This window comes from Choloepus didactylus, chromosome 2, assembly GCF_015220235.1.
Source record: "Choloepus didactylus isolate mChoDid1 chromosome 2, mChoDid1.pri, whole genome shotgun sequence".
In the NCBI taxonomy this organism is placed as follows: Eukaryota; Metazoa; Chordata; class Mammalia; order Pilosa; family Megalonychidae; genus Choloepus; species Choloepus didactylus.
Window position 1 is genome coordinate 80,900,722 of NC_051308.1, and position 11,245 is coordinate 80,911,966.

Sequence of the window (11,245 nt, forward strand, 5' to 3'; positions counted from 1 at the left end):
TTTGATTATAAAAGCAAAATTATATAGAACATTTTGAGTTTTTTTTCAGGAGTATAGACTAGATATATATTGACTTTGCATTTTTCTGCAGAAGACATTCCAAGTATTTGGATCTTGTCATGCTTTTCAAAGAGTTTTCCCCATATTATCTAATCTGCAACGTACAACATGTAGAATGAATGAATGTACAAATGTAGACACCGTTTTTTTGTGTGCTTAGTGCTAGGGCCATAATAGTGAAAAGTTAGACTAGTGCTTTGCCTTGATGGGTTTTTAATGACCTAGCAGTAGAGCAGCCTCTTAAACAAGTAACACAAGGCCTATGAGTGCTAGGAAAAAGGATACATAGTCTGACCTAGAGACCTGCCTTGGGGATCGCAAAGACTTCCCTGGAAACACTGACACTGAAGCCGAGATGAGTTCAAGGTTGCCAGATAGAGTGGAAAACTGGAGACCATTTAGGCAGAGGTACATACAGCACATTCAAATGCCATGAGAATAGAGAGCATATTGCTTTGAAAGGAAAAAAAATCCAATTGTTTGGACAAGAGAAACTGAGGAGAGATCTAGCAGCTGTTCAATGTGGAGGACCCTGTTTACCCTATTAAGGATATGGGACTTTATCCTAGGGCAAGGTGAAGCCACTGGAAGTTTCAAGCAAGTGCTTAATCATATTGAAGACCCTAGCAAATACTAGCACAGTAAGAGAAGGCAACAAGAGATGGGTTCTGATATTTACATTTTAAGAAAATCAAACTGTATTAAGGATTATATTTTAAGAAAATCAAATTGGATTAAGAACAACTGTCTCCTTTGGTAGGCCCGGAGATAAGAAGTACAGCTGGAACTAGAACCCAGCTCTCTAAGGGCCTTGATCAGTGCTACCCTAAATCCTCTGCTTTTTGTTGGTCTCAAGCTAAAAGAAAAAGGGGAACTTGGTGTTAGAAGTGAAGCTAAGACTGCAGCTGGCTGTCTGTCCCTTCTTCACCGGCAATCGTGCCACAGGCCGGAGAGAGGAAGGAAGGCTGACTGTGGGCACAAATTCATGGCAGTCTCCTTTTCAGAGGAAACCGCTGTAGGGCTTACCCCATCACAGTACTCTTTTACTCCTTTCATTGATTTTTACCTAGAAACACTTTTTAGGCAAGAGCAAAAATCCCTCAAATAATGGGTTCTCATAAGGCTCACTTGGAATTCTGTGAAGGGGTAAATGCTACCTGGGAGAGTCATAAAAGTCTTTGGTCAGTTTCCAGAACCCAGTGCCCAGGGCTGGTGAATTAGAAAACAGAGGTGTTTTCCAAGACAGACTATTGGCTTTTGAGAGGGAGTAAAAAATAGAAAATAGGAAAGTTTGGAACAGTTGGAGAAATGTTACTTCTTGGAAGTGCTCTCTGTGCTCCTTGCCTCTACTTCCTCAAATCCACTGACCCCTGAACCACTGAAATTTGCCATTCTTCCTACTACTCCTGAAACTGCTCCTGCTTGGGTCACCAATGACTCCTTTTTCCAAACCTAGCAGCTTTTTTGCTTAGCTCTTTGCATATTTCATACTGTTGAACCTCCCTTCCTGTCTTAGTTTGCCTGAGTTGCTATCACAAATACTGCACCATGGGTTGGTTTTAAACAATGGGAGTTCGCTGGCTGACAGGTTCAGAAGCTAGACGTCTAAAATTAAGGTGTCCATGAGCCCTTGGTTTCTCCCTCAAAGACTGTAATATTCTGGTACTGGCTTCCCACAATCCGTGGGATTCCTTGGCTTTTATATCTGCTTTTTGTCGTATGGCAATGTCTTTTCCTTTCTAGCTTCTGTGTCTTCCCAGTTTTCTTTATAAGGCCTCCAGTAATCTGAATTAAGACCCATCCTCATTCAGTTGGGCTATACCGTAACTAAAAGTAATGTCTTCAAGAGATCCTCTACACAATCGGTTCACACCCATGGAAATGCAGATTAGGATTAAGAACATACCTAATTTGGGGTACATAATTCAACCTACCACGCTTCCCTTTTGAAACTCTCTTTTTCCATGGCTTCGGTGGCAATCCTCATTCTGAGTTCTCCCTTTATATTCCCATCTCTTGTTTGGGTTCCTTGCAATCCATTAAATACTAGCATTCCCTAGGGTTCGAATCGTAGTTTTTTTCTCTTTCATACTGCTGAATAATGCCTTCTACTCCCATGCATCAATTACTGATGATTCTTAAATGTGTATATATCCTATATCTTCTGGCCTCTGGATCTAACGTATCAGTAGTTATCTGCTGGATATCTTCATTTGGATGACCTGAAACTGTGTCAAATGCCAAATTAGTTATGCCCTCATGTTTCCCTCATCTGCAGTTGAATTTGTGACTCCTGTCTCAGTTAAGGCACTAACTCTAGAAACCTGAAATTCATCGTTGAACTCCTCCCTCTCCCTTACCTAACAGCAAAATACGTCCTGAGGCCCTGTTAGCTCTGCACCCGATATCTTTCTTCCTGTCATACCATTCCATCACTTGGCCCTTGTTTCTTTCAATCCGGGCTTTCTTGTGCCAGTGCATCCATCCATACTGCTACCAGTTATCATTTTAAAGCATGCATCTGCTTATGTCTTTCCCCTCTTTTAAAATCTACAAAGATTCCCATCACCTCTAGAATAAAGCTTCACCTCCTGATTGTGGCACATAGTGTCCTTCATGGTGTAGCCCCAGCTTATCTCTGAAGTCTGTGCCTGCACACTTCCTCTGCTTGACCAACCATACAGTTCCATCTCTTTGCTTTTGCTGTTCTTTAGTGCTGCAATTGCTTTACCCTCTCTTTCCACTTATGCTTTTTCCCCTGCAACTTTCCTTGATCCTCCTCTTCAATATCCCAGTAAATATTTTGCTCCCAGAGCTTTGTACACATCTCTCTTATGGCACTTCTTGCACTGATTCATAACTATTTGCCTTTTGTTTGTCTCTCCCTCTCTCGGAGACATTTTGTTATTCATTGTTGTAATCCCCAGAGTGCCTGATGCAGAGTAAGCTCTCAATTCACTTAACACTTCCTCACCCTCTTCTTTCTCTCCCCTTTCCAGTAAACCCATTAAAGGTGTAGAGAAAGTCTGGCTCATATTTTTCCCAGCTGAGCCAGTTCAAATGGACACAGCAAGCCCTCGGAAGATCAAGGGCTGGGAGAACAAAAACCCATTGAATTTTTTCAGTGTGGGCGACTAGGATTGCTCCACCCCTAAGTGCTTGCTCTGCTATAGAAAATAGCAGTAATTCTTTACAGCCCAATCCTTTCTTACACTTTCGAAAGTGCAGGGCAGCTGGTGTTAACAGCTTCACGGTGAGTGAGCCAAGTGGTGTCTGTGTATATTGGGGTTTTATTGGTGGGGGAGGGGAAGGTATTTGTGTTTGGGAGGTGGAAATGCAGGGATCAGTTAGCTTTCTCTGTAAAGGGCCAGGTAGCAAATATTTCAGGCTTTATGGGTCATAGGTCTCTTGCAACTACTCAACTCTGCCCTTGAGGTGCAAAAGTAGCGAGAGTCAATACATAAACAAATGAGCGTCGACTTGGTATTTCCAATAAAACTCCATTTATGGACACTAAAATGTGATTTTTAAACTTTTCACTTGTCATGAAATATTATTCTTTTGATTTTTTTCCCCCAACCATTAAAAAAGTCTGAAAACCATTCTAGGTTCATGGCTGTACAGAAGTGGGCAATAGACCAGATTTGCCCCAGAGGGCCAGAGTTTGCTACCCCTGCTCTAATGCTTAGCTCACCACTCCCATACCCAGAGTAGTTCAATTTGGAGTGAAGTCATATGGATGGAGGGTGCTGGCCTTCTGATAGGATACCAGCAGCCCTCCCTTACTGAGGGCTAACCATCTGCCAGGCCCCATGCTTCAGTGCTTTACATAAGCTCTCCCACTCATTTCTTACAGCAGCCCTGTGAGGAAGGAACAAGGACCATCCTTGTTCTATAGGCGGTCTGACTGGTCATCTAGCTTGTCATCAATCCTCAGAATCAGGATGCGAGTGCAGGGCTGACTGACTGCAAGGTGTGTGTTCTCACCACTACATCATGTTGCCTCCCATGCAAAGTATCATGACGTGGAGGTCATGTGTGATGGGTTATGTGTTTTGAGAACACAGGCTTCTTTTTTTTAATTAAAAGGAGGTCTATTTTCCAAAAGGACCTGGGGACAAGGAGAACCAAGACAGATGTTGTCACATCCAGCTATGTGGTGATTAGTTCAGAATCCCCCAAGACCTAAAAAATATTCTAAAGTTATCCAGTTATTCTCCCCAGGAGTTTGGAGGAATGCAGAGAATCCTTACCCTTCCAGAGGGCCCCCTCCCTCCACCAACACCCACCTCCCACCCACACAATTCTGAGGTGGCATCTTAAACTCCTTGCAAGCAATGGATGTCACTTACTGCCTTGTACCTGTACCAGAGGGATTGTCAAGTGGACAATTCTCCCTGTGGGAATCTCCCACAACAGTTTTGTGCCAGCCCTTCCCTCCTCCTTAGACACCCACGCACTCTCACCCCAACACTGAGGGCGCCTCAGAGGTTGGACCACCGTAACAGTGAAATAGGGTGGAGGGGGCATGGGGCCCCGTGCTCTCTGCCGCCCACAGAAGTTTACTTCTAGGCTTTTCTTCTCCACTCCCACCCTGCCCCACCTTCCACTTCCTCTTTGACCTCACAAACTAGTTCTGTCTCCAGGAGCTGGGGTGTGACTGTCACCCCAGGGAAACGGAGCTGGGGTGTGACTGTCACCCCAGGGAAACAGCTGCAAGGCCCGGGGAAACAAGCTCAGTTTGTTTAGTGGGGATGAAATTAAGTTGGGGGTAGGAGTGGTGTGGGGGATTGGGGATGGAGGAATGAACAAGACACACAAAAGGGAGTTAAAAGGGCCTGACAATGAGTAGGATAAGGGAGGAGCCCCAGGGGGAGGTGTGGTGTCCCTGAGCTTGCCTCCACTCCCTAGTTTTGTTCTCCTGGTCCTTCTCTTCCCACCCTCAGAAGTTCTTTGGAAGTTGGCCAGCTCCAGAATAGGGTGGTTTCAATTCTTTATGAGAAACCCCCTTCTTGCCTCCTTTGCCATGTTCCCTTCCTGCTCCTGACTGCCTCTCCTTCCCATTTTGCCAATGAAACTTTTTGGAGCAAACCTTGGGGGTAGTTTTGGGGTTGGGGCACAGCTGCTGAGCTCCTGACATCCTCTAGGCCTAACTTTGACCTTCGTTCCCACTGTCCTATGTGCCTGAGCCACCTCTCTGGTTCTGACTTTCAACTCATCCTCTACCCTCAGATAAGGGTAGTGGACACTGTGCTGGCCAAAAGGAGGGAGGGCAGGGGACCATGGATTAGGAGGACTTGAGACTGTGAGTCGGAGGAAGGAGATCTATATTTAAAAAATAATCCAAAAAAGGTGATTCCTCCCACATGCCATGACTAGAGTCACATGTACTTATGGTAGAAAAACTTGACAGACAGAAACATATTGAAAAAAGACATCTAAGGTCACCCGTAATTCCACAACCTGGAGAAAACCTCTCTTAGCGTTTTGGTGAATTTCCTTCCATTCTTTGTTCAATGCCTATCTTTGTCTCTATCTCTGCCTGCGAGGCATGGTATCTACCGTTTGACAGCCTGCTTTATTTTTTTTTTTTCAATTGGCATTCTTTTCTGAGTAATTCTCTATTTAAAATTCTTCCAAAGCAATGATCTGCATTTAATGAATGGGTATTTGCCTTCTAAGATGAAGACAATGTCCTTAGCTAGGAATTGGTGTTGAACTAGCATTGACTACATTAAATCCCCACTCCCTCAGTAACACACACACACACACACACACACACACACACACTTCTGTCTGAAAGTTTATCAGGAGGACAGGACTTAGATGGACCATCAAGAATAAAGCACCCCTTGCTGGAAGAGACAGACTTTCTAGATGAGATTTGTGGTCACGGTGGGTGTAGAAGGGAGGGAAGAGCTGCTCATTGCCCTGTTGAAACGCCCATCCCTTCAGAGAAAGCTTCCTCTGGGATGGACTGTAAGCCACTTACTGAAAGCTGAGGTCAGGGCTTGAAACTCTGTAGGTGTGTATTTTGGAGCTCAAAAAAACAAAATAATTTGATATTGGTTCTGCAAAAAGAAATCTGGGTGAGATAAGGGGTTTTTAATCTGTTTTCCCAGGAGTGCCAGCATCTTGTAAATAATTTTCCTGGTTCCCTGGGTTGCCCTTCATCTTGCATGTACTGCAGAACAGAATGCAGAACTTTGCATGGAGATGGTGGCCAGCAACAGTCTGAAAGGCCACCATCATGCCCATATGCCCTCTCCCCATCCCCCAGGGCAGTGTTCTTGGTAATATTTTGGGTTCTTTGGGGCTATTACAGGACAGAAGAGTGGGGTATGGGTAGGACAGCCAAGAGCAGCCTCAAACCCACCTCAAAGCAACATGACGTAAGGGAGAGTTCCCAAGGAACAACTCAAGAGCCAAGTTTCTCAGCCTTGTGGGTCAGCAGCTGGACTATGCAGGGAGTGGCACCCTTGGGAGGGGAAAGAAGTGAGAAGAAAAGTGAGGGTAAAGGTGAAGGAATGGGGGCAGGGCTGGATTACTCAAGAGGCTGACTCATGCTTTGGCATTAAGTAAACAATAGAACCATCAATTTTAAAAAAAGGATTTAATATGTAGTACTTCACAAAGAGTATTCATGTATTGCCTGGGGGCTGAGGGTGAAGTGGAGAAGTAATCCTATTAGTAATTAGGGCCTCAACAGGTGGGAAGGATGGAGATGAAAAAGGAAGTAAAAGAAAGGGAAAGATGGAGGATAAAAAAAAAGGAAGAAACACAAGTATGGTTTCCATTTAAAAACAGGTATTAAATGTTTACTGTGTCTTGGACTCTGTGCTAGAAACTGGAAACTATAGAATTCAAACTTCAAGACCTGTCTTGAAGGGGTAGCAATCCACAGAAAATTTGTTCCCTAAATTGCTTTCTAAGGACCTTCCTGATTTGAATTACCAGACAACCTGAGGCTTGAGTCACGTGGAGAGACAGGCTGTGTACAGATTCCTGGGCTCTAGATACCACACTGACTCTATCCACTGAGCTGCCCCCTAGCTACCACTCTGTTGTGACTGCTTGCTCTTTAGGAGGAAATTCAGTCTCCTTTAGATGTAATTTGTCCTAGAATGTTGGAGAGTGTCAAGACTCAATAAACCAAATCAAGCAAATGTCCTATATCTTCATTTTGCTATTCTTCATGCTCTTTGTCTTTTTCCCTCAATCAATCAATCAATCAATTGATCATTTGTATACTGTCTGAGTTTCCTGGCTGCTGAGACAAATACCAGGAGGAATTTATTGGCTCATAGTTTCAGAAGCTAGAAGGCTTGCTTCTTCCTGGGGTCAGTATCCTCTGGCTGGCTGGCAAGCCTTGGGGTTTCTTGGCTTTTCCATCACAGTGCATTGCTTCTCCTTTCTCTTCCAGGTTCCATTTACTTTCAGCTTTGGGTGCCTTCTCATGGCTTTCTCTCTGTGGCCTTCCGGTAAGGCCTCCAGTGACAGGATTAAGACCCATCCTGATTCAGCTGGCCACACCTTAACTAAAAACAACACCTTCAAAAGTCCTATTTACAATAGGTTCATACCCACATAAATGGATTAAGATTAAGAACATGCTCCCATCCCCCGGGGTACATAATTCAACCTACCATATATAGTTATCATTTATTTATTTTTGCTTCAAACCTAGAGTCTACACTTCATTCCTAAAGGCATTTCTTTTTCCTCAGCCCTTTAAAAACAGGACAAGCTATTATGACAGCCTTTCCCTGTGGCATTAACTATCTTGAAAACAGGTTAGACCTAAGAAGGATGATGGAATCATTCATGCATCACTCAAAACTAGACACTTTATGTCCTCAAGGGGTAACACTTGGTGTGAGGGTTGGGGACAGATATGGGAACTTGGATTGGCACTTCCTTTTCTTGGCTTTGGTTGATATCTGATGGTTCATTACCTGAACCATCAGTCACTGAAATTGTGAGATGTTATTGATGATAAAGTTGGCAGTTGCCATCAGACATCTTTATTATCAGACTCTTGAGAGAGCATGCTGCTTCTGTGCCAGACCTGGGATAACAGAGTTGAAGACAGAGGTGAAGAGGAATGCTCTTCCTGTCCTTGGGTTGCTTACACCCCAGGTGAGGAGTTAGACAGGGTAAACGACTGGTTGGAATTTGGAGCAGAATGAAGAGAATTCTCAATTGTGGAAGAGGCAGTGGATTGTGGGGTCTTGGACAGGAGGGCATTTGGCGTTATTATAAGGTAAGATCACAGAAAGCTTCATGAAAGTGGTATTCATTTCAGCTGGGCTTTCAAGAATAAGTAAGATGTCAAAGGTAGAAAAGACAGAAGGAAATTTTCCAAGCTAAGAGAATTATGATGCAAGTGAATGGATCATGAAGGCATGCAATGGGATCTAGGTAAACAATTTTTGTGAGGTGGCTTGAGGAGAGGGAAGGTGCATGGAGCGATGAAGGGCAAGTCATGGGATGGACCTTTGAAGGACCCAGAGAAAGAAATTGAACAACCAGCCCAAAGATGTTCAGGTGGGAAACTGTGTGGCACAGTGCAAAGAGCATGCTGTTCCAAGTCAAGCAGACCAGAATTGCCATCTCAGCTCTATCTACATTGCTATCTGATCTTGAAAAGATTATCTGACCTCTTTGAACCTCATTTTCTTAATATATAAATTGAAGAGATTATACCTACCTCTCAGACAGGTGAAAGTTTAAAATGGTATGATGTTCTGAAGGTACAAAACAAATGCACATAATAGACCCTCGATAAAAGCCAGCTCAGCCCCTACCCCCCACAGGCGGAATAAATCAGAAAACAGAGTTGATCATCAGAAGTTTTTCTATATTGTCATTCATTTCACAAATAGTTATTGGCCACATACTATGTGTTAAGCCTGGTACTAGTTAGTTGCTGCATGATATTCAAAGGTGTAGGCTTCAAAAAGAGAATAATATCCTTGATATATTAGATACAGAGAAAGATTAAAAGTTAAGTAACAGATCAAGATAACTTAGAGCCATCACAAGGCTGTACATTATTTGATGAACATAGGAGCATCGAGACAACGAGTTCTGTGTAAGATGTGCTGGTTGAACAAAGAGGACTGTGAGTTCTGAGTACCATGAGGTCACTGAAGGCTGGGGTGGGCTGGAAAGATTTTTTTTTTCAAGGAATAGGAGGAATGTGAGCCAGACCTTGAAGATGGTGAGCAGTTGGAGAAGCAGAGAGGAAGGAAAGAATCGTGTTAACTGGTAAAAACCAGCCATGGTGGTAGGTCAGAGCAAGGTGAGCTTAGGGGACAGTGAGTTGTACTTGATTGTAAAGGAGGAATCCTGGGAGACAGACTGAACGTTATGTTGGGGCTAGATTGTCGAAGCACTGAGAGTCAGGCTCAGTACTTCAGTTTCCCTTATAGGCAATGTCTGTTTACTGAATGGTCTAGGCCACACTGATATGGCTCCCACCCTGCATTTGTTTTTATGTCACTTATTCTTTAGTAAATTATTGTATTGTACTATTTCTTTGTTGGATATATATGTCTCACTGTGCCAAAAGCAAGAATGTAAATTTCTTTACATTAGTCTCAACAGAGAATTGACAACTTTATATATCTTAGTGTGGTAACATACCTTAGAAGCTGGGAAGTGGAGGAGTTGGGGATACCTATGGAGAAGCTGGGATATACTGTTCCAATAGCTTTTAGTAGGTCTCAGCCTCTGCCCCTGTCACCGTAACCATTACATTCAAGCCTTCTCCAATGGTGATTTCAATGCTCTTGGAGTTGCCTTAATGGTTTAGACCCCTGGTTTGAGCACTATCTCTGTAGACAATATTTGACGTATTTCCCATCCATTAAAACAGAATCCTCAAATATAGGTGGAGAGCCTTAGATCTTCCAGATTCTTGTGGGTTTTTCCTGGTCAAGCTCCTTAACTTTCCCAAAACAACCAAGCAAAGTTGCATCATTTTACAAGAGAACTACTGTATGCCCCTAAACTTCTTACCTTCTAGAGACCCCTGCTCTTTGATAGTACCAGTTGCCCTTTCTGAATTTAATCTCGAGGAGAGAATCAACAAGAAACCCTGGGACTCAGGTGACCAAGGGCAAAAAGCAAGAACTGTGCAGAGCAAACATGGCCTACCTTGAATGTTTGCTTTGGTTTAAAGAGTTACTGGGGGTTTAAAGAGTTACAAAAAGGTAGTATACTAACCTTTTTGTTTTACAGGAAGCTTTACTTTCCTGGTAAATAGCTGTTTTTAAGTAGCAATTTCTCCATATGATGGTTCAAACAGATCCTTAAAATAGACCAGGATGGGTCATCAGCCAGGATGGCAGTAGTCACCCCAGGGCCTAGTCATATGCCAGGAAAATAGCTACTACTCGGGAGCGTCTGGGTTCCTTATCAATCCAGGGCACAGCGTCCATTTTACAGCCTCTTGAAGCCAATTCCCTACAACATTGCATTTTCAGTGTCCTGACCACCAAGTGGTAGATCACTCAAAACATCTGCAGCCCCAGATACTGCTAGGGACTCACACAGTGGAGCAGGTACATGAACAGTCTTTCAGAGCTGGTGTAGATTTTTTGGTTCTACAGCTACTTTTTTAAAAATACAATTTCATTGAGATATAGTCACATAAGATACATACTCATCCAAATGTACATTCGTTCCTAGTATCATCAAGTATTGTGCATTCATCACCACAATTTCTGAACATTTTCGTTACTCCAAAAAATAAAAATAAAATTAAAAATAAAAGTAAAAAAGAACACCTAAAACATCTCATTCTCCTTTTCTCCCCCATTATTTACTTTCATCCCCCTTTTTTCTTTTTCTTGTGTGTGTGGTGTGTGTGTTTTTAAGTTTTATTCAGATCTTAATCTTATATTCTGTTACAACATATAATGCTTATTGTGTATATATCCAGCACTAAGACAGACATTTATAAATCTCAGACTGACCTTTCAAGGTGGGTGTTTTAACTCTCATTTAACAGTTTAAGAAACCAAAGATTAGGTGGATAAACAGACTCACTCAAAGCCAGGAAAAGTTTATATTTTAATAGAGAACTGCCTGATTTAAAAATTCAATCCCATTCTACTTTGGCGGATCTTAACCAGTGGTGTATACTTTTAATCATCTGGGGAATTTTAAAAAACAAAAT

At 42.8% G+C, this 11,245-nt stretch overlaps 1 long non-coding RNA gene across 1 annotated transcript in view; it reads left to right on the forward strand.

The window, feature by feature from the left end:
- Positions 1-3,288: 3,288 nt before the first annotated feature.
- The window catches only part of LOC119516428, a 50,478-nt gene continuing 42,521 nt past the window's right edge, over positions 3,289-11,245 (forward strand). The window contains exon 1 of the long non-coding RNA XR_005213299.1: positions 3,289-3,313. This is a non-coding gene — a long non-coding RNA (uncharacterized LOC119516428). The remainder of the gene's footprint in view (positions 3,314-11,245) is intronic.